This window comes from Octopus sinensis, linkage group LG10, assembly GCF_006345805.1.
Source record: "Octopus sinensis linkage group LG10, ASM634580v1, whole genome shotgun sequence".
NCBI classification, from domain to species: domain Eukaryota; kingdom Metazoa; phylum Mollusca; class Cephalopoda; order Octopoda; family Octopodidae; genus Octopus; species Octopus sinensis.
In genome coordinates this window covers 93,380,247-93,405,170 of record NC_043006.1, presented here as the reverse complement: position 1 = coordinate 93,405,170, position 24,924 = coordinate 93,380,247, and the positions used below count along the sequence as shown (strand labels likewise).

The 24,924-nt window shown below is 38.7% G+C and overlaps 1 long non-coding RNA gene across 1 annotated transcript in view; it reads left to right on the top strand.

Annotated features, from left to right (window-relative positions):
* The first annotated feature begins 8,039 nt into the window (after positions 1-8,039).
* LOC118764992 overlaps positions 8,040-24,924 on the top strand; it is a 113,330-nt gene continuing 96,445 nt past the window's right edge. Inside the window, exon 1 of the long non-coding RNA XR_005000835.1 lies at positions 8,040-8,094. This is a non-coding gene — a long non-coding RNA (uncharacterized LOC118764992). The remainder of the gene's footprint in view (positions 8,095-24,924) is intronic.

Here is a 24,924-nt window from a genome sequence, read left to right as displayed (position 1 = left end):
CCCTCATTATTGATAACATAATCCCATCTATTTGGAAAATTATTGATTCTATAGGCGAAAAACTCCTCAGGTTTCGAGGTACAGAATCACCCAATATCATTTTTAAGTTCTTGGAGAATTAATACACTGTTTACCGCTAAATAATATTACAATGATCTAAAAAGATGAGAGTTAGATTGAGCAAAACAGCCACATGCAGTTCTCTGATGGGTTTTTTGTCACATGAGCAATAAGTATGTAGTGTTCTATCCAGTAAAGTCGACACTCCTTTACGATGGACCCACGGTAGTAGATTTTACTTTAAATTGAATACTTGAATACAATACCTCTTCGTATTAACTGTTTCCCTTTGGTTGAGCTCTTCATACTGTTTAACACTCTTCATATTCCATCAAATTCAGTGCATTTCTTTATCCGGGTGTATTCTTGGCTTGGAGATAGACTTTCCTTTGCATCGACTGTTAACTATTATCGTTTCCGCTATACAGCTAACTTTTCATTAATTGCGACAATGTTATCCAGAAAAGGGTCAGTTGGAAATCTAGTTTTCAATGACGAATTTTATTAAGCTAAGTGGAAATCAGGTAATATAAAATTAATAAGAGGAATGAGCACTAAATGGATTCCTAATATGCTAAAGATAGACGTCGAGTCGCCTTACCACAAGAGTGTGTTCTTAAGGAAAGAAAATCTCAGCAAACGCCAGAATGTAAAAAATAAGTTGGACAAATGAAAATATACAAAATAAAACGATTACCAACGTATCATGATTTCGTTATTAACATTTGCATAATGCAAAATGAAAATATCTTTATCTCCTCAACGTAGTCTGTTGCATTTCAAAACATATTTCACAGAACTATACACAGAAACGTTCACCCGAAAGAAAACTCATGTACAGTTCTGCAAAATAAAATTATATTACAATTAATAAGAGAAATGACCACTAAAGTGGATTCTTATTATTTTGTATATTCTCATTTGTCTTGCTCAGTTTTACATTCTGGCATTTTGCTGAGATTTTTCTTGAAAACAGCCTTAATGATAAAGCGATTTGACGTCTATCTTTAGCATATAGGAATCCACTTTAGTGGTCATTCCTCTTATTAATTGTAATATAATTTTTAAATCTTCGGATTTTTTTGAATATGCTAGACCACTGGTTTAAATTGTTGTTGATTGATCGATATCATTTTCTACACTCATTTAATTATATATATATATATCAGTAATCCAAAGATGAACAAAGAGAAAACACAAAAGTGCGAGGACGTGGAACAAGTATAGTGTTATTGGACGCTCATATATATATATATAATATATATATATATATATATATATATATGTGTGTGTGTGTGTATACACGCATACACACATATGCTTCATATAACATATACCCTGCTTCCTATACAATACTCTAATTTTTGTTCAGGCTAACAATATCGTACACACACACACACGCATATATATATTTATATGTATACACACAGATATATATGAACGACTGTGACTTAGAAATTAACCAAGTTAAAGTTTCTACCTCTGTAAGAACAATGGAAAGCTGAGAAATACGAATATCCGTTTGATGGCGTTAACCTGTTGCCTTCAGCTATAGATTATGAGAAAATTTCATTACTAACGATAAAATATTCTGAGTTTCTTTTTCTTTACTTTTCTTACCAAATATAGCGGAATGTAGTTTCTATATCTAATACAGACCAAGAATCTTAGTCTCGGCGTCTGCCAGCTTCTGCGAAATTGCTGTAAGGGAAATTCATGGTTTTTGGATAAATTTACATCTTGCTGGGAAAGCAAAGGAGTATCTGGCATTTTGCGACTAGTTACTGCTCTCAAATGAAAAAAAACAAAACAATTTCGATTCTGCCTATTAAACATCTATGGGCAGCATCTATACTGTACACAACCGTACACACACACACACACACACACACTTACACACTTACACACACTCACAGACATACACACACAAACACGCTTTATCTACATTATTATTGAATTATAACTATGCGGTGCTTATTAAATTTTCGGCATGGCTGTAAGGTTAAGAAGCTCGCTTGGCAACCACACGTTTCTGGTTTCAGTCCTACCACTGTCCGGCACCGTGGGCAAGAATCCTACAATAAACTTGGGTCGTGCATGTGCGTCTTTGTGTTTGTTCACACCAGCGATGCTGGTCTGTTTATAGACGCATAACTTTGTGTCCGGTAGAATACAGGGATATAATAAATACCAGACTGTGCTGGGGTCGATTTTAGTAACCCTTCGAAGCTATGCACTAGTATGGCAATAGTCCAATGGCTGAAACAAATTAAAGGCAAAAAATTTACTCTGCCAATCTAATTTTTAATCTGATTCTGTATATGTAGTCTTATATAATTTTTGGTATATATCTAAACATACTGTGTCAATATAATTATTTTTTTACCTATCTCTACGTATTTTCTGCCTCAACAATTTTCAGCTTTATCTATATATATAGTGTGTGTCTATACTATTTTCCGCATCTGATTATATATGCTATGTAGAATGTTCTGTTACAGCGCCGAATCCTGCTGTATTTACCCTGACATGACTGCTTGTATGCGGTGATCGGATGGCTGTCACTGAAGAAATACAGTACGTCAAAATCATGTGGTCTAACAATTATGACGCCCGCAGCTGACGGTTCTCGTCCGCCAACGATATAAATATGTGTAGGCTTATGCATCATGCATCCATATGAGAGTTTCTCTTCAGGTGAATACCGCCGTATTTGGCATTCTAAAAAACATTCACGATAAGCTGTATATAATTTAGGACAAACATAAGTTGTCATTATAGTACTCGGAGTTTCGAATGTCGGAGTGATGTTGATCGTATGAGATGCAATGTTGCAGCCTAGACACGTTTTGCACTCAGTATTATCTTCTCCATTCTAGTTGTTGTGGGTGTTGCTATTATTTTTATCATTTTTGCAGAAACATCATAGAATATATTATCAATAAATACTTCTCATTAAGGCTTTGAGGTGGCGGAATCGTTAGCGCACCGGGTGAAATGCTTTGCGGTTTTTCGTTCATCTTCACGTTCCGTGTTCAAATTACGCTGAGGTCGACTTTGCTTTTTATCTTTTCAGGATCGATAATATAAGTACCAGCTGAACACTAGGATCAATGTAATCGAGTTATCCCCTTTCCAGAAATTGCTAACCTTGAGCCAGGCTTCGAAATCAATATATAGTTCTTATTTTTGAAATTAGCAGGTGTGATTTGAGACAGGATTTTCCTAGGTTCAGCATGTTCAGGTGAAACGACCATGTAGGAACTCTGTCACGTGCACTAGTCAATTACATGTGGAACAATGTTGGCCTTGTTCGAATCATTGTCTTGTGTATTTCTGAACTTTTGTTATTGTAATCGTTGTTGTTGTTAGATCCAGGTAAATCCTGAAAAATCTATGATTAAATGTTCCATCCGTGACATTCCCTACATTTGTTAGAGATATATAAGTATACTTTATGTAAGGTCTTTTATCTTTTACTTGTTTCAGTCATTAGACTGTGGCCTTGCTGGAGTACCACCTGGAAGGAATTTTAGTCGAACGAATCGACCCCAGAACTTATCTTTCAAAGCTTGGTACTTATTTTATCAGTCGCTTTTGCCGAACCGCTAAGTTGCAGGGCCGTAAACGCACCACCGTTCGTTGGAGACAAACACAGACACAAAACACATGCATGTGCACGCACGCCCTCCCACACGACGGGATTCTCTCAGTTTCCGTCTATCAAATCCACTCACAAGGCTTTGGTTGGCCCGAGGCTATAGAAAAGTCACTTGCTCAATTTGCCACGCACTGAGATGGAACTCTGAACTACGTAGTTAGAAGGCAAGCTTCTTACCCTATCACTTTAAAAAAATACCCACCAAATCGTGTGAGATCTTATGTTACTTTGATAGCTATTTTTGCCAGGAAGATATGCAATGTCGTAAGGAAAATTCTGGTGGTGGTCAGTGAAAAGACAGCAGAGATGACTTATTCATCTGTTTCCTCCTGATCGTTAACGTGTTTTTCCGAGAAATGTAGCCATAAAACATTTTATTTCTTCCCCCGTTTAATAACATTCCGAAGGAAATCGAAAGTTCGAAAGTCACATATCAAATTACTACAATATACCGTGGAAGGCAATAAACTGGCAGAATGTTAAGCACGTCGGACAAAATGCTTAACGGAATTTCCTCCGTTTTTTTTACATTCTGAGCTCAAATTCTGCCGAATCCAGCTTTGCCTTTCATCCAATCGGGGTCGAGGAAATAAAGTACCAGTCACGTACGGATAGTGGTAGTGAGGAGAGGGGAGTGATAGATCGATGTAATCGACTTGTCAAATCTGCTGGGTTTGAACTTTGCAACGAACTGGGTTCCTGTTCAGAGGAAATGTTGTGATCTTTGGCGACAGGGTAACAAGCATTATGGATGCTGGAGCTTCAACCGACTATCATAATATAGCGCGCTCTATTCTTGGATGAAGCGGTGCGTTGTGTCAATGAGTAAGGCACATCGTTTAACTCTCATTTGGTTGCTATAACTGTAATAAGTAACGGTAGTGGAACTGTTACAATCCTTTTTGCTCCAGGAATCTAATCCTTGTTGTTCCGCTGAGTCAATGGTAGGAGAGGATGTCTATTTCTGCTCTCCATTACACCGGCATCCAAAACGATGAACGAAAGCGCTGTTGATGTTACTGAACCAAACACGCTTGCAAATGACGGCGAGCTGGAATTTATTGTTCCCAAACTATTAGTTTCTAATTTTGGCGCAAAACTAGAAATTACAGGGTTGGGAGTCAGTCGATTCCAAATATCACATCAACCTCGAAAGGGATGAACGGCGAAGTCGACCTCGGTGGAATCTGAACTCAGAACGTAAAAATAAACGAAATGCCGCTAAATATTTTGTCCGGCATGCTAACCATTCTGCCAACTCGCCACCTTCCTGTTTACAAATAATTACAATATTTTTGTATACGGTTCAGTGTGGCGTATCATGTAAAAATATTCGAGGTTTAATTCCAACTACATAAACCTGATTTAGTTAGGATATGAAGTTAATCTCAGCCATTAACCCTTTTTAGCACTTTATATCCAATATATTGTCCTATATATTATTTTACATTAGAACATATTCTACATTTTGTTTATAGCGGAAAATGCAATAAAATATGGGTGAATGATATATACAGCAAAGAATAATCGTTAAAAACAAACTTATTTGCTGAACAGAATTAAAATCACAATGTCCCATTTCTTTATAGAATAGATCATGCATTTGTATTCTTTCCAAACTTTTCTGCTGACCAATATACTAAATATATCAATGATGGTAAAATTTCAATAACTATAAATGGTTGACCTACTTTCGAGCGTTCATTTATATTACAGCAATGAACTCATATTGAAGCGGAAACAAAACGAAAAGCAAGGCCTCTCCCCAACATAAGTTAATAGAAAGATCAAAAATACTAAACAGATAGGTCTGGTGACAAAATTGATTCTCTGCTCGAAGCAATCAATTGAAATAATTTGCTTCCCAATATTTTAGCAAATGGATAACCAACGCTTAATAAGATGAACAAAATCTATCTAAATATTGTTTGTGTATGCATGAGTATTATCCATATTGCTTCTATGATCCTGGGTGCACACACACACACAACACACACACACACACACACACACCTACAACGAAAAACACACATATATACGTATATACATATTTATATATATATTTATACACATATAAACATACGTATATATAGATAAATATATATATACATATGAGTATATATATACATATGAGTATATATATATATATATATATATATATATGTGTGTGTGTGTGTGTGTGTGTGTACCATATGAACATATGCCCACACATATATACATACATACGCTCACATACACCTATATATGTATATATGATGCGCCTATATGCTGGTTGTGTTCCCGGTGTGCGTCTTCATACTTTCTCCTCATTTCATACATTTCCGTTTGTCTCTGCATTGCACTCTGTTTCTATCCACATTATGATATATTGCAATAATTAAAAGACCAACACGGCATCAGCAGAGCACAGAGTAACAGGGTTATGGAAGAATGAAAGACAATTTACAAAGTAACTAATACAACCCCAATTTTTCAATAAATTGTTTGTTAAATACAATATATATTTAATGTGGTAGACATGGATATGAAATATTCCTTTGAAAGAACTTCAAAAGGAGCAATTTCAGCATTGCTGTATCAGTGAAGCTTTCTTATTCGATTCGAATATGACAGCAACTGTACTGACAGTTCAATCACTTATCTCCCAACCGTGAAATGGTCCTATTCAATATTTGCTATTTGTATCCTTTGTATAAATCAATCCCACACAAGCATCGCTCCATTCTAAAACTTGTTTATATACTTTACTTATTTTTGCCTTTATTACTCCATCCTGAATAGTTATTTGTTTCAGATATATAGGGTAATGGGAAATAATAAAAGCTAAATCGATAAAGCAATGAAGTTTGAAATAAGAGGAAAAAGAGCATCAACGTTAATCGGATGTTCTGTAGTTCTTTCATTTCTCCAATATAGAGTGAATACAGAAGGAAAATTGATAAATCCTCTGCAGTAACAGACATAATCTTAAGCAAATTACTGGCCGACTTATAGTTTTTGGTTGCTGTTATCTTTAGATATTAGTTTCAGTTGGGTTTTAGATATATATGCACGTAAAAAACAAATAGAAAATTAAGACACGTATCCGGCTTGGGATAGTTTCTGTATAAATTCTCGATTGAACTCTTAATTGAACGTCATGCAAGGGATCAGAGAGAAATTCGAGGTTACTAATCCAGGCAGGTTTCATTAAAGTGTGTAATTTCTTAGTCAACTAAGACTTTAAGATATTTCTTATTCACAACAAAAGATATCAATACTTTCTCTAAGAATTTTATATGAGAATTGGTTAATGCTTCCATCGAATATTCTTTTGTTTCTTAGTGTACAGGAAAGCAAATACACACATAGAAACATACACACACACAAACTTTGATGCACCCACACACCCACCCCTATACAGACACACACACATACATGTGTAAATACACAGCCATATATGTATTACATAGATATACATATACTGATATATAATATGTGTATATGCGTATCTTCCCCCCTCTCTCTCTTTATTTTTTTGATAAAGAACCCGTTTTTTGTTTTGGTCAAGTTTAGTGTTCTGCTTAGTTGACTTCCCTGTCAGAATGGTCATCAACCGTTCCAGTTGGTTGATTCTTTTAGATCAATGTCCCGCAGACATAAACCCGTAATACTAAATCTTCCTATCAATGAACCGGAAACACTTTAACCCAATTCCGATTGAATAAATAAAGCATGCTCAAAAGAAAATATAAACTGCAACTAAATATCCGTTAATTATACACTTGTAAGAAGAAAATTTCAATTTCTCCACACACAAAAAAAAACAACAAAAAAAACAAAAAACAAAAACAGCAGATATAATTCTAAAACTTTTGTAACAGTCTTCCTCCTGGGTTTCGAAACCGCATCTCCAAATCACTATACAATAACACCATACAGCATCTCAAATACCAGTCGCTGACCTCAATTATCACTGGACCAATGAAATTTTATCTCCAATCAGAACCGGACCCTCAGGAAAAACAAACAAACTAACCCCTTAAGAGAATCAACGGGGAAGTCAACCAAGCAGAACGCCAAACCTGACCAAGACAAAAGAAAGGTTGTTTATCAAAATAAATTGTCGTCACGAAACCTACCACCAATCAAAACCTGTTCCTATGTACAGGGAAACAACCAAAACACCAATGACAAAACAAAACCTATTTTTTGACCAAAAACATCCACCAAAAGAATAAGATGTCATCAGAATAATAACGAATCAAAACTTAGATCCATTCACAAAAAAATATATGTATCCACAAGCTATTCTCTGATTCCAAAATACTCCGTTTAAAGCGTAAAGGCTTGTACTCTGCGGAAAAAGAACAAAACGTAGGACGACAGAAACTGTAAGATTCCTACTTTTTTTACTCTCTTCTTTTCCTCTTTCATTCCCTTCTCCACGTATTCTATAATAACTCAATATGACCGAACGTTTGGTAATTCACAATTCTTTATATTCTTTGCCGATCATTTTTGATATTATCTACCCCTATCATTGAATTTTGTGATGTTTTCTACTTCAAAATTTTAAATCCTGCTAAAATGCCATGGTTTTATATACGTTTATACTATTGATAAACAAAACATTGTTGAAACTAATTTGGTATGTATTGAACTAAAATTATTTAAAAACAAGTTTTTCAAATTCACGTGCATTTTCAAAAACAAATCTCATATTTTCTCCTGCTCTGCCATACACCTCTTCTTTCCATACATACATACATACATACATACATGTGTGTGTGTGTGTGTGTGCAATAATAAACCGCACACAAACATTTACACACAACAAAAAAGAAAAATGTGCGCACACAAACCAATGTACATCGAGCTTCCGAGCTGTTTCCATCCACCAAATTTTATCCATGAGTCATAGATGAAATTCTCCCTAAAATAAAAGGAGCTGACCCAATGTAACAGGAAGTGAATCGGCTCGATCGAGAAATGATCTAGGAAAATATATCGAGCCAGCAAAGTCAAGTTTGCGAAACTATCTTCGGAACCGCACGTGAATTGTTGCGTCTGAGTCTAGACAATTATTATTATATTTCATATGTATTAGTCATAGGCTTTGCTGAAGGTGCAGTTGCAGTCGTGGGTGTGTGGTAAGAAGCTTACTTTCCAGCCACATGATTCTGGGTTCAACCTCACTGCGTGGCAGCTCGGACAAGTGTCTTCTACTAAAGTCTCGGGCCGACCAATGTCTTGTGAGTGGATATAGTAGGAGGAAACTGGAAGAAGCCCATCAATGACGTTGCAAATTCCATTAAACATAGCACCATTAAAATATTGCAGATGACTCAAAGCTTCAGAAAGGCTTTAAAGGAGATTATCATCGAACGATGCCTCGATAGGACCTATGAGTAGTAACCTACTAGGCACACACACACGAAAAAAAAAAAAAAAACATGCAGCAGAACGAAGAAAAATTCGAGCTCTTCCACTTTGGAAAAGAGCCATATACACAACCGTCCGGAGACCTACGTGAACCGTTGGATTATATCAGAGACTTAGGCGTTACTGTCGACAGCAACCTTGGTTGAAGTGGGCACATCAACAAAAACGTCGATGTTGCCCGCAGAATGTGTTCACGGATCATCAGGACTTTTCAATCTAGGGATCATGAAACCATCACCCTTCTCTTTTCCACATTCGCTAGGCCCCACCTCGAATAATGTTGCTCATTGTGCCCCCCCACCTCCAAAAAACAAGACATGAAGATCGAAGCGTCACAAAGATCAATCACTGAAAAATAATAATAAATGGCATGGCGGGATCAACGCCACCGTGAGCGATACATTATAAGCACCATGTCGAAAATATTTCGCCAATATTATCGAAATGGTATTATGTTTATAATTCACCCAAGAAAAGACCCCCGTGCAATGTGGCCCCTACAGAGGTCGAGATCACATCACATGAGAACATCGCGGCACAATTTTTCACTACAAGTTTTCCTGCTCTTTTCAATATTCCCTCGAAAGAAATTAAAATAGAAAAAGATCCCACAACTTTCAAACGCTACCTGGACAAATTCCTTCAGGAAATACCGGGTAAACCACTAACACCTGGATAAGTCTCAATCAAGAACAACACCCTGCTTGAGTGGTCCATGGTGTCCCGAAATAATTAACTAAAAAACTTTTCCAGGTGGTGTTATTGAGTTAGTCATGGACTGGGCTGATAATGGCCGAAACCAATCTAAGTTGCCTAAGTTATCTAAGTCACACACACACACATCTTTGTGTCTTTGTGTCATTGTTGGTCATCTACCACCGTCCGACATTCATTCGCCGCCTCGAAATTGCAGAAATATTCTTTTGTAGTCTAGGCACAAGGCACGAAGTGTTTTTGGGGAGAGGGGGCCAGTCGATCAGATCGATCCCAGTATTTGACTGATATTAATTTATCTCCTCCGAAAGGACGAAAGGCAAAGTCGACCTAGGCGGAATTTGAACTCAGAACGTAACGGCAGACGAAATACCTATTTCTTTACTACCCACAAGGGGCTAAACACAGAGAGGACAAACAAGGACAGACAAACGGATTAAGCCGATTATATCGACCCCAGTGCGTAACTGGTACTTATTTAATTGAACCCCAAAGGATGAAAGGCAAAGTCGACCTGGGTGGTATTTGAACTCAGAACATAAAAACAGACGAGATACCTATTTCTTTACTACCCACAAGGGGCTAAACATAGAAGGGACAAACAAGGACAGACAAACGGATGAAGTCGATTACATCGACCTCAGTGCGTAACTGGTACTTAATTTATCGACCCCAAAACGATGAAAGGCAAAGTCGACCTCGGCGGAATTTGAACTCAGAACGTCACGACAGACGAAATATCGCAAAGCATTTCGCACGGCGTGTTAACGTTCCTGCCAGCTCACCGCCTTGGAATTGCAGAAATATTACCGGAACTTTAGGACGGCGTGATGGCAGAATAGTTACCTCACGGCAGACAAAAGGCTTTGCGGCATTTAGTCAGTTTTTACGTTGAGATTTCAAATCGGGCTGGGGTCAGCCTCTCCTTTCATCCTTTCGGGATCGACGTAATCGACATATCCCTATCCCCGAAAATTTTGGCCTTCTGCCAAAATTCGAAATCAATAATAATGGGATTTTTAGCCGAGACAATAAATTAGTTGAAGAAATAACATGAGCAATAACAACGAAGACTTCACCTTTAAGTATTTGCAATATAAAGTAAAAATTAACATATAAAAAAATTAGTAGTAGCATCCGAAAAAGTAAAGTGGCGAAAAATAAAAGAAACTTCAATAAGGGCAATAACATCTTAATTCAGGAAAATTGTGTCTTCAATGAATATAAATCATAACAACAATAGTATAAAGACAAGTTATTTTCACGCATTCCTCATTTAATCATTCGGAATTTTTAGGAGGGTTATGTCTGCTGGATGCCTTTTTTTTTGTTTTAAATTAAACTTTAGAATTATAATGAAGCAAACACGGTTATTTTATGAGTTATACACCTTAAAATCTAAATCGAAATTTTATTTCATTGCAGTGTTTGAAGACAAGGTTTAAGAGGGAGTAGAGAGAGAGAGAGAGGAGGAGAGAGGTTAGAGTGAAGAGAAAGCGAAATTGAAATTGAAAAAAAAATGAGAGGCGGAAAGGAAAATATATAAGAGCTATGAAATCTTTGAATAAGACCTACAACAACATCGTTATCTTAAGAAGATTATGTATAAGAAAATATTTTATAAACTAATGTATCTGTAATGTAACAGCTAAGTGCATATACATACACATACACTCACAAACATACACACACAGGCGCACGCACAGACGCACATACACACATATACACACACCCACATACACACCTACTGACACGAAATAATCAAATCCAAAACTAATCAAAATTACTCTTCTCCAATATATTTTATCAGATATTTCATTTAAACTAAATTTATATTTTTTTCAGTTCTTCATTTCTGTTTTTAATTTCATTAACGCTTCTCGTAAAATCATTATTGTGAGATAGTCAATATTGTTGTTCTCATTATATTTCTTAGCACAAGCCATAAAACCACGGTGGGAATTTTCACAATAATCTATATTTTCATTTAATTTTCTGATTATTTTTTAACATTTCTAAGCGCCGTTATCTAGGGAGAACTTAGTTAGATGTCGTGAGATTGATGTCGCGGTCAAAGCTATTGGATGGGGAATTGAGGAATCTTCAACTGGAAACTACATCTGCGTCCGGAAGGTGACATAAAATATGCTTCAGTACGTTCTCCTTAAGTTACGTCATAAATCATGAAAGAGGATAGATTTAGTCGGCTGAAACACATAAATACTCTCTTTCTACCTCTCCCTCACATCGTATATACATTCATTCACGCACATACATACACACAGAGACACACACATACACACACACACACACACACACACACACAGATACATGTTCAGACAAACACATTTACACACACACACACACAATATTTCATTTTGGTCGAGGTGAATCAGTCTCTTGTTGGTCTGAGTTTTGCTTAAGGATACGCATGGTCTTTCTGAAAATTACAATACTGTCTACATTAAAAAGGTACACATGTATGTACCGGTATACATACATAAATGCATACATACATCCATCCATACATACATGCGTACATACATACATACATACATACATACATACATACATACATACATATATACATACATACATGCATACATACATACATGCTTACATACATACATACATATATACATACATACATGCATACATGCATGCATACATACATACATACATACATACATACTACATACATACATACAAAGAATAGTACAGCCGAATAAAGAAAATTTGGACCTCAAAACTCTCAACATTCAATAACAGTGGCCCACAGTGAGTTTGCAGAGTGAGTGCTTATACCAACATTTGGGTTGCTTGATTGGACGCTTGATGAGATCCGGGCCATTGATGTGAAAACAGGAAAAATACTTGCAAGCACACCTAATTTCCACATAAACAGTGACATAGACCGCCTTTACCTTTGAATGTCGTATCTTATCCCTTCGGCAATATCTCTTAACCATGTTCGAAGTGCATCCCTTTACCACGTTTGCATACATAAGGCTGATAACATCATAAGATTAGGAAAGTAGTTCATCGAGCAACCTAGAATACATGCCCAAAGAAGTCGCATGACTCTGCTACGACATATCATCAGATGAAAGGATGAGCCTATATGAGCAGAAGACTATACGTGGATACGCTAGTAGAAAGCTCCGTGATGATAGTAACATCGATCATCAAAGGAGCTTATCATGGACCAATAGCCAGATTACTACCTCCCACTTTGAAGGGTATGCGCTTGCAATCCAGGAACAGGAAATATCAACCAAGTACCTTATGGACAAAAGGGATAGAGATGCGGGAAAATCCGTAAAATGTGACAACCGATGCAGACTTTGTGGAGTTCACACTGAAGATATCACCCACATCATGAGCAGTTGTCCGAAAATGTCATCACGGTATTATCTACCGATGAGACATGACGTTGTAGCTAGGACACTTATAATGAAATCCGTCGTAAGGATAATCCCGAGGACAAAGAAATAAAACCCCACAATATGGTAGAAGCCAAGAAAAGGAATACTGGTGGAACGTCCCAGTGAATACCTCAGTAAAATGTAAGCACAACAGACCTGATATAATGATTTGGAATAGAGAAGGGAAACTGTGCACAGTTGTGGAAATTACCTGACCAGCGGATGTCAACGTAAAGCTGAAGATCGGTGGAAAAGGGAACACTATGCCGAACTATTGAGAAACCTGTAGTTACTCTCTCCAGATTACGAGTTCAGGTTTATATCTGTAGTTATTGGGGCCATGGGATATGTAACACACTACCAAAATACCAATCTTAAGAAATTAAGCTTCTCAAAATCAGAAAGGAGAAAGGTAATTCGAAGACTACAGATCCAATCCATCACTGGAACTGTAAACATCTGTAAAAACTTCTAGAAGTTTATCATTTGAATATATATGGGTATGTCTAGATATGTGACTCTACGCATGGGAATACATACATACATACATACATACATACATACATGCATATATACATACCAACATACAAACAAAAATACCCTGTTGTTGATGTTGAAATTCCAGTGAAGGAACCTGGGATCTAGGTTAGAAACCGTTTTTTTCTTTACTGGCAAGAAATCTTGAAATAAACTGAATAATGACATACATACATGAGTGTTCATGTGTGTGTGTGTGTGTGTGTGTGCGTGTGTGTGTGTGTGTGTGTACTTTAGTCTTTTTGTTTTTTTCCCTCATTAGACTGCAGTCATGCTGGGACACCACCTTAAAGAAATTTTAGCCAAATTAATCGGTTCCAGGACCTAATTATTTTAAGGCCTAGCACTTATTCTATCAGTCTCTTTCGCCGAACCGCTATATTACGGGGACGTAAACACATCAGCACTATTTGTCAAGCAGTGCTGGGGAGAATGTCGCACATTCTGACTGAATGTTTCATGCTCAACATCCACCTTGTTGCAACAATGTACCATTTAATATAATCGAGATATCCTTGGTCTGAAGTGTAGCCAGCTGGATTTTAACTACTTCTGAGGTCCCGCTCGCTGTGTAACATGTACCCCGCATCCTACCTTCTCAATTCCGTAACTCTTGTACTCTTATTCGTACACCCAGCAAACCTGTTCACCTATCGTGGAATATCAAAAGAAATTTTTCAGCTTATCGTTCTTCGATATGAAAAAATCCACAACCTTCCGTCTCAATAAAACTCTGTTGTTTCTGAAAGTTCTTTTGTTTTATATTTACTACAGATTGCTTGAAGCTAACTTTCTTCTTACATACATATATATACATACATACATACATGCATGCATACATTCATTCATTCATACATACGTACGTACGTACATCCATCCATCCATACATCCATACATATATTATATATATATTATACATACATATATATATATATATATATATATATATATATATATATAATATATATATATATATATATACCAGTAACAATATAGGGTGAAATAATTAAGTAGAAAGAATAGATAACTCTTTGACTGCTATTTCTAAATTCGGTGTGTGGTGAGGCAATTCGTTGCTAACCCTTAATTGCTTAGTATATATATATAACGGGAGCTTTATGAGAAAATAAACAAAAGAAATATATATATATATATATACACGTGTGTGTATATATAAATTTAAATTTAAAGTGAGGGTCAAAAGCTGGATATTAATTTGATTAACATCAATTATCCCTCTCATATGATTGAAACCGGAACCGTGCGGTTGCGAAGGAAGCTTCTTACCACATAGCCACGTCTACATGTACATATATTCTGCGCATTACTCTTCTGGGATGTATATGAGCTACCGATTTTCAACGTGTGTGAATTGGATTCTGAACCTTCGTTCGTAACAACAGTATTAATGTAATACTAAAATTTCAATTCTTCCATTTTTACTCTCTTTCAATACTTCCTCTCTCATTCTTTCTTTTTATATCTATCTATCTATCTATCTATCTATCTATCTATCTATCTATCTATCTATCTATCTATCTATCTATCTATCTATCTATCTATCCATCTATCCATCTATCTATCAATCTATCTATCTATCTATCTATCTATCTATCTATCTATCTATCTATCTATCTATCTATCTATCTATCTATCTATCTATCTCTCAGATCTATCTATCTATCTCTCACAATGGACGGACGCTAGTCATATCGGCTCCACGTAAGTTGGCCACTTTTACATGTTTAAAACTCCTTGTTGTCAAATATTTTGTTTTAATCGTTGTGCAAGTTCATTCACTAAAAACCTGAGAATTATTCACGTAGAATTCCGCCCCTGTATGGGCGAAATTACAAAAAAAACTTTCAAACTTTCGTGGGTTTTTAGCCATTTTCATTTTGAAAATGGCAACTAGAAACCACGTGGCTAGCCCGCTAGTCATGCAGAACGGTAGCAAAACACTTGCTACCACTAGCTGCTAAACATCGCAGCGTGAACACCGCTGTCACCACCATCACACCCACCAACAACACAACAACAAACCTAACGTCGCATTCACCATCGCCGCGACCAAAGACATTAACTTAGATTTCCCCTCACTCCCCACACCACTTGTGATGATAAAGGGACGAGAAAGGGATTTCAAAAATGAATACAAACGAAAACATGAATGCCGCACCACCACCATCACCACCAACAACAACAACAACGAAATTGGCACAAGCCGCCTACCAAAGACAACACCGCCAAACACCAACACCACTACTACGACGTCAAATGCTACATCCAAGCCTTCTGCTGCTAATACCGCCAACACCAACACCACTACCATGACTTCAATTAACACTGCCACAATTAACACTTCTACTGCCAAATTCAAAACGAATTTTGCGGACGTAACAAAACAAAAAAAGAACAATTGTAACATTCACCACACAAGAGATAAACCGCACAAAGGCACTCTTCTCCAAAGAAGGAGACAAATTGCACCTTCATATTCCACAACACATCGTGGAAAACACACCAAAAAAAACAATAATTATAAAGTAATAAACAAAAAAAACAAGAAGAACAGAAAATGCACCGCAGGAAAAATCGATAAATGCCTTCGTCCTGTATGGGACTCCAAGGAATATATCAGTTGGGGAAACAAATGGTACAGTCCAAGTACGTTTCCTCAACGAAAGTTTAGCAAAACGTTTTCCACATTGGAGCTGCATTCGGACGACTTGGTAATGATACCAGTCTATTTAAACAAAAGGGTCACGAAAGTCCAAATAAAAAACATACCATTTGATGTCGAAACACAATGGTTGGTCTCTGCCATCTGCTTTGAAATGTCAGAGACAATGTCAGAGACAAACATCCTGGTAATCGCGGTTCTAGGAGAGAAAGACTATTGGGCAAATCAATCGAATTCCTGCTTCAATTGGATGAAGCAGCAAGAGAGAAGATACCCACCGCTATAGAACTGCCAGGAGGGCTACAAACTCTATATAGTGGTAGAGGGCAGGCGACCACGCTGCTATTTGTGTGGAAGCGAAACACACTTGAAAAAGACGTGCCCAACCACTGCACACCAAGAGCAACAACAACAACCACTACCACAACCAAAGCACTCCGGAAAAAAAGCTCTACTACCCAACCACCATCAACACAGAAGACGACAAGAGAAGCACACCAAGCTAATCCGTCATCAACCAAAAACCACTCGACACCTGAAAAAAATACCAACACCACCATCAACAGCAAAACCCAAAGGAACAGAAAAACAAAGAAAACACACACAAACTGATCCCCCATCCCTTATACCGCACTCAACACACACAAACACTCAAAACCAACAACAAACGAAAACAACAACACAACCACTTACACAGACATACATAGAAGCCCACAAATACCCCTACCCCCTTCTGATTCCTCAGAAATTTCGTCGGAAGACGAAACCAGTGAGGAATGGCAAATAGCTACAAAAAGAAGGAAAATAAAGAGCAGAAACACAACCAAACCAAATGCAAACACGAACAAAGCAGGGGGAAATACATCTCCCGAAGACATTTCAAAACCCAACGCAAACAAACAACAGCCACACCAACACCACAAAAAACATATACAGCAAACATGCTCACAGCCATAGACACCAAAAACACAAATTGATGGAATACATCCAATCAAAAACAAACATAACAGAAGATGACATAAAAACAAATAATCACCCATACACAACACCACCAGACCACATCAAAATATTACACATCTCCAAAAGTCTGCACCACACACTCAAAGGCATTTTCCCCAGTGCGGTTGGTAAATGCCAAAAAATCTCACAAAGAAACTGTACTGGGATCTTCTCGAGGACAAAACCAACGGAGGAGAAAGCAAAAAACTTTCGAGCAGTAAGTAACCCTCTGTATTCTAATTCATTAGAACTATGATCAAGATTGGTTGTGTAAATGCGCGTGGCTTGGGGTCCCCTTGGAACAAGGGTACCTCTTAAATGACATAAAGTCACATAAGTTAGAAATCATAGCCATAAGCGAGACCAGACTCCACAATCCGCGGGCCCTAAAGACCATGTTTGGCGGACAGTTCAACATTTTTTTTCCCCCTGTCTGCCGAGAATGGGCGGTAGTGGCACCGCGGTACTTTTACAAAGAGTCTGGATCTCAATGTAAGGACAATATTCGTAGACCCGGAGGGTAGACTGGTCGTCCTGGATGTCGACGGCAGCAATGGGTGCGCTTTTCGACTCGTATCAGTTTACGCACCGCCCTTAACAGGTCGGGCGGATTTCTTTCAACGTCTAGAAGTTTTCTTGGAACGTCTCGTCCTTTACTCTTAGTGGGGGATTGGAATGCTACCTTGGACACGCATGTAGACTACGTGGGTAGAGATAGGAATAGACGGGGATGCAAATGCCTCAGAGACCTGCTCAGACGCTTTCAACTGTCTGACAGGTTCCGACTAGACCACCCGAATGCGCCAACGTGGACATGGAGCAACCGCATCGGCTCGTCGAGATCGTATCTAGATAGGATACTGTGTAGGACAGTAGATAGAGATAGCATAGGATGTCCACAATTCCACATAGTCAGCTACACGGATCACAAACTTGTGACATGTACGCTAGACACTTAGGCAGGGTCCCGGATACTGGAAACTAAACGCGTCTTTCCCATCGAGACAAGTTTTCAGAGACCGGGTTAGCACACTAGTAAAGCGGGCTTTGACGGGAGCCATCATCAACACAAATGGTGGTTTGCCCTCAAGAGAGCAGTAAAAGCAGAAGCGATTAGGTACAGCAAAGCACTAGCCATAGATAGAAATAGAGTAGAGGGTGAGCTAGTTAAGAAGCTAGAAGAGGCAATTAGAAGCGGCATCGCATCCGACGTTTTGGCGGCGAGGTTGGCCCTCGACCAACACTTCAACGCCAAACACGAAGGATGTGCTGTCAGAGCTAGGATGCGTGCTCTAAGGAACGAAGGTGTTGGAGCCGCGAGAGAGGCCCGGGTGGCAGAGGCGCAACAGGGCAACAAAGCCACCATTCGGTCACTGGTAGATGAACAGGGGCGCGAATTGCTCGAGCCAAGTAAAATGTGTGAGGCCTTTCAGCAGCATTTTGCCCGACTGTTCGGAACGAGTGGAGGGCAAGAACGTAGGGTGGACTTCAGTGCCTACCTACATAGCCTACCACGACTCTCGACAAGAAAGGCAGGGTGCTGCGAAGGTGCCATCACGGCGGCGGAAGTGCGGGAAGCGATGGCAGAATGCTCGAGGGACAAATCACCGGGTTTGGATGGTCTGCCCTACGAGCTTTACAATTGTATGCCAGACTTGTTTGGAGATCTCTTGGCGGCGGTGTACTGCACTGGCAGCAAAACGGGAGCATTCCTGGTTTTGTGAGCCGAGAGCAGGCCGTAACACTGCTGAAGAAAGATCTAAACAAGGAAATGTAATAGAAATTTAGGCCCATCACTCTGCTTAATGCAGACTTGAAATTTTGGCAAGGTGCTAGCCAAGAGGTTGGCGCTTGTCATCGAGAAAATGGTCGACAAGGCGCAAACATGCGCCGTGCCAGGCCGGACCATCCATGACCAACCTCCATCTGATGCGCTACATCATAGACAGGTAGTAGTTAACGAACCTGGCATGGGTGGGGCCCTGATCAACTTGGATCAATCGAAAGCCTTTGATAGGGTAGACCATCGATACTTGGAGGCAGTCCTGAGAGCGGCTGGTTTCGGTCCCGTCTTCCGCGGCTGGATAGCTGCCTTGTACAGAGGCATCCGTTCGGTAATTCGCGTAAATGGACATCTATCGAGACCTTTCGACATTGCACGTTCGGTCCGTCAGGGATGCCCCCTCTCTGCGCTTCTATACGTATTGACTCTTGAGCCACTACTGCGGAAGCTGGCGACTCTAAGGGGCATCCCGCGAGAATTGGGATGCGGGACGAGCGTGTCTGCATACGCGGACGACGTCACCGTCATAGTGTCTAGCCACGAGCACATCGAGCTGGTCGGCGGCGAGACACTGAAAAACTACGAAGCGGTGACAGGAGCGAAAATCAACCGGGAAAAGTCAGTGGGCTTGCGACTAGGCACCTGGAGAAGCAAGCCCATGCCGTCCACCAGCGCCTCCGTCGTGGGACGCTGGACCGACGGCCCGGTTGAGTTGCTCGGGGTCTGGTTCGGTCCGGACCTCCAAGTGAGAAGAACTGGAACGATAACGAGTAGGGTGGTCACTCTCGCCCGGCAATGGCCGAGAGGAAACTGTCCCTAAAAGGTCGAGCGGAGGTGGCGAACACGTACATCGCGTCCGTCATCTACTACCGCCTGACCGTCGTACCTTGTCCCGACCCTACCATCACCAAACTACAACGCATCCTCTTTCGCTTCTTGTGGAAAGGATGCGTCCCGATGGTCAGGCGATCCATTTGCTGTCAAACCCGTTAAAAGGAGGGCTGGGCATGCCGTGGTGATGATGCGCAGACACGCGCTGAGACTGCGACATCTCTGGTCTATGTAGACGACGGTGAACAGGTGTGGTCGCCGTTTGTGAGGCACGCTTTCCCGCAGCTCGTCTCCATGACCGAACTGCAGTGTGGATCAAAAAGAGGCCGAGGAAGGGCGAATGGCACCGCGAGTGTCGCGTTGCTCTCAAGCAACTCTGCCGTCCTGGGTCGACCTTAAGTGACTTCAAACCACACCAAAGCATCTATAGGGGTTTAGTGGAGGGAGGTACGACGACGAGCTCGGGGCGAACCTGGACGTCGACGAGGAGTACCTGACCCGCCTGTTCGGGACGACTTTCGGGCCAGGGCCCATGGACAACTTCCAGAGATCCCTGGCCTGGCAGTGCTACCGAGAAGCGCTACCCGTTCGGGATAAGCTCTACAGACACGGCTCGAGAACACGGGGCCGACCTGCCCGAGATGCGGTCAGAGCGACGAAACCGTTCTGCACGCACTCGTTCAGTGTCCAACAATTTCCGACCTGTGGGTTATGTCGAACAACTGCTGTCACGTGTGGGACGAGTCGGTTTATCAGCTGAGTCTATCGTCAATATTGTCACGCCTCCTTCCTTCAAACGGGAAGGAAGAGCTATTTTCATCATCCTTGTGGCTATGGCGAAAGAATGTATCTGGTGGACGCGTCTGAAAGGATTGGAGACAAACACTTTCCTCTCTGGTCAATCTCTCATCAACTTCTTCAAGTACCACTTGAAAAGGAAAGTGAGAGTAGAGAGGCAAGTTTTGTCTAGCGAATGTTTTAAAAAAAGATGGGTGAATGTAGCAAGAATGGCACGTATGAATGACGAAGCCACCTGAGCATAGTCCTATGAACCCAGAAATCGAAAACAGAGAGTTGCTTATTTGCAAAAAAAAAAAAAAAAAAAAAAGAAATATAAATGTGACTTCATTGACCGAGGTTACCGTGGTCTTTTCCGTAGGCTTTTCTTTCCACGGGTAAACCTCACCTGTCCTCCCCTTTACACTTCATATTGACATTTCTGTGATAACGATCCCTATTGATCAATTTTTTTTCTTCCCCTTTTTTTTTTTTTAACCCCCCCCTTTTTTTTTTTTTTTTGTCCTCTTTCTCTCCTTTTACGATCCCTTTTGATCGAAACTCCCCCTTCCTTTTTTTTTTTTTTTTTTTTTTTAAAACTTCAAAAGAAAAGCTCTACCTTGTAATTTGTTCTATCTGTGTGCAGCCCTGTGTGGCTAATAAAGAAACATATCTATCTATCTATCTATCTATCTATCTATCCATCTATCTATATCTATCTATCTATCTATCTATCTATCTATCTATCTATCTATCTATCTATCTATATCTATCTATCTATCTATCTATCATACTTGTGGCTATGGCGAAAGAATGTATCTGGTGGACGCGCCTGAAAGGATTAGAGACAAACACTTTCCTCTCTGGTCAATCTCTCATCAACTTCTTCAAGTATCACTTGAAGAGGAAAGTGAGAGTAGAGAGGCAAGTTTTGTCTAGTGAATGTTTTAGAAAAAGATGGGTGAATGTAGCAAGGATGGCACGTATGAATGACGAAGCCACCTTGACTATGATTCTATGAACCGTAAACATTAATACAGAGAGTTGCTTATTTGCAAAAAAAAAAAAAGAAATATAACATGTGACTTCATGACCGAGGTTACCGTGGTTTTCCGTAGGCTTTTCTTTCCACGGGTAACCTCACCTGTTCTCCCCCTTTACACTTCATATTGACATTTCTGTGATAACGATCCCTATTGATCAATTTTTTTGCTCTCCCCCCACCATTTTTTTATTAACCCCTCCCTTTATTTGTCTCTTTCTTTCCTTTTACGATCCCTTTTGATTGAAAACCACCACTCCCTTTTTTTTACCCCAAAAGAAAAGCTCTACCTTGTAATTTGTTCTATCTGTGTGCAGCCCTGTGTGGCTAATAAAGAAACATATATCTATCTATCTATCTATTATCATCTATCTATCTATCTATCTATCTATCTATCTCCTCTCTCTCTCTCTCTATCTATCTATCTATCTATATCAATCTATTTATCTTTCTATATATAGGCGCAGGAGTGGCTGTGTGGTAAGTAGTTTGCTTACCAGTCACATGGTTCCGGGTTCAGTCCAACAGCGTGGCATCTTGGGCAGGTGTCTTCTACCATAGCCTTGAGCCGACCAAATCCTTGTGAGTGGATTTGGTAGACGGAAACTGAAAGAACCCCTCGTATATATGTATATATGTGTGTGTGTGCTTGTTTGTTTGTTTGTGTTTGTCACCCTAGCATTGCTTGACAACCGATGCTGGTGTGTTTATGTCCCCGTCACTCAGCGGGTCGGCAAAAGAATTCCGATAGTATAAGTACTAGGCTTACAAAGAATAAGTCCTGGGGTCGATTTGTTCGATTAAAGGCGGTGCTCCAGCATGGCCATAGTCAAGTGACTGAAACAAATAAGAGAGTAAAACAATAAAAGATTATATATATATATATATATATATATATATATATATATATATATATTTATAATATACATATATCGTGTTGTTGTGTGTGTTTGTCTGTGTGGGTGTGTGTATCGTTTGTAGATGAAATTTAGAGAAAGTATGCAGGCACACATTGTAAACGTCAAGATGATATCAATGTCGACATGTTTTTATCCAGCGACATTAATTTCAAATTTGATAAAGCTATTTTTCCATCCATTATTTCCTTTAATGCACTGCATCCGAATGAATTACTATTTGTTTTAAAATTTATTCAAATATTCAAATATTGCATTAATTATCCGCTGTAAATGAAAGGCTTGTGTAAATTCCCAGCATGTGACCTGGGTTTAAGTATGTTAGAAAGAGCGTCGTTTCGATATCCGTTAATTAGGAAAACGCTATGAACACCGTCAGAAATTCCTATGAACATGGTTCTTTTATAATTGCCATTTTTTGTTAAAATCTCCTCACTAAATCCCCTTGGGATCAACACGCCCCAAACTAATTTCTCTTTCCATCAATGAGCTTTAGGATATTGGAAACACATTTGTCTGTAAAATAAATGTGAGACAACAGTTTCTTAGCTGAATAATGTGTTATTCATATTGTAATAAACGTTATGTTAAATGAATGACGGGTTCAAAGGTCAGCCTATCATTCAATGACACTTTTTAAAGCATAATTCAAATGCGCAAGTCGTTTGAATTTTATGATAGAAATAGTTCTATACGAGGGAAAGACGGGGAGGGGGCGCGAACCCTGATACTTTTTCTAAATTTTTGATGTTTTCTATGACATATTTTGAATATATTTTTATAAAAAAACATTTTGAATATAAAATATTTCTAATTTCAAAAAGAACATTCATAATGGTTTTAAGTAATTTATAACTTTAATTTAGGGCACAACATTTACATATAACATGAAAACTAATGTAAGAACTTGACTAAATTTTAATTGTAATTAATGAAATTTATATTAGATATGACAGTTTCATATAGGAAGGTATTTTAGCGCTCAAGGAAGAGGTGATGCTTTATAGATGCGAATATAATTATTGAAAAAATTATAAAATTGAGAAAGACTTAAAATTCGAAACAAAAAACCCACTACTAACCTTATACGACAGTAATGTTATTCCAGTGAGAATTTGAGACCCGTGTGTTGCCGTGTCTGGAGGACAAATTTGTACATCTCAAGTAAACAATAGTGAAGCTTTGAAAGATCACCAGTAGAACACTATAAATAAATATTCGAATTTCATGAAGAGAGAATACATTCCTGGCTTTCTTAAAGAGAGGGATTGAAAGATTTCTGGCATTTAGAAACCTCTCTCTCTCTCTCTCTCACACACACATACACACAGCGAGCGGATAATTTGCAGAATAATATATTTCTAGTAAATTTTAAATTAAAAGCGATTTGCTTGATCCCTGTGATTATCTTTTACAATGATTCTTAATAAGGCCTCTAAGCTATTTTATAATGTCTTCTGCAATGTATCCTATTATTTCAAACGAGTTCGATCCCATCTTGGGAGCAATAAACATACATATACATAAATGTATATATACAGTAATCCCTCACCATATTGCGTTTCAACTATCGCAGTTTACTTACGTTGATTCCTCCATGGTTTTGTTTTGCATTTATAATAAAATAAATATATACGAATTATAAAATTAATCTAAAAAAATACTGTACATTACTGTTTCTACTTCGCAGATTTTCACATTTCGCGGGTTTTTTTGGAACGTAACATACTCGATAGTCGAGACATTACTGTATATATATATATATATATATATATATATATATATATATATATATATATATATATATATATATATGCAAATAAAACTTACTTGAAAGAATTTCAATAATTATGACGCGCACTCTTAACTCTTTACTTGACCTTTCCTCCCTGCCTGTTTGTCTGTCTTCCTCTCTACCTGTCTCTCTCCTTCTTATTTTTCACCCTTTCTGGTTTCTTCTCCTCTCTCTCTCACTCCTCCTCCACCTCTCTCTCGTCGCTGACCGGAGGGCTACTAACTTTCTTTCTGCCCACTGCTTTCAACAAGTCAACATCAGCTTTTTTCTGTCTTC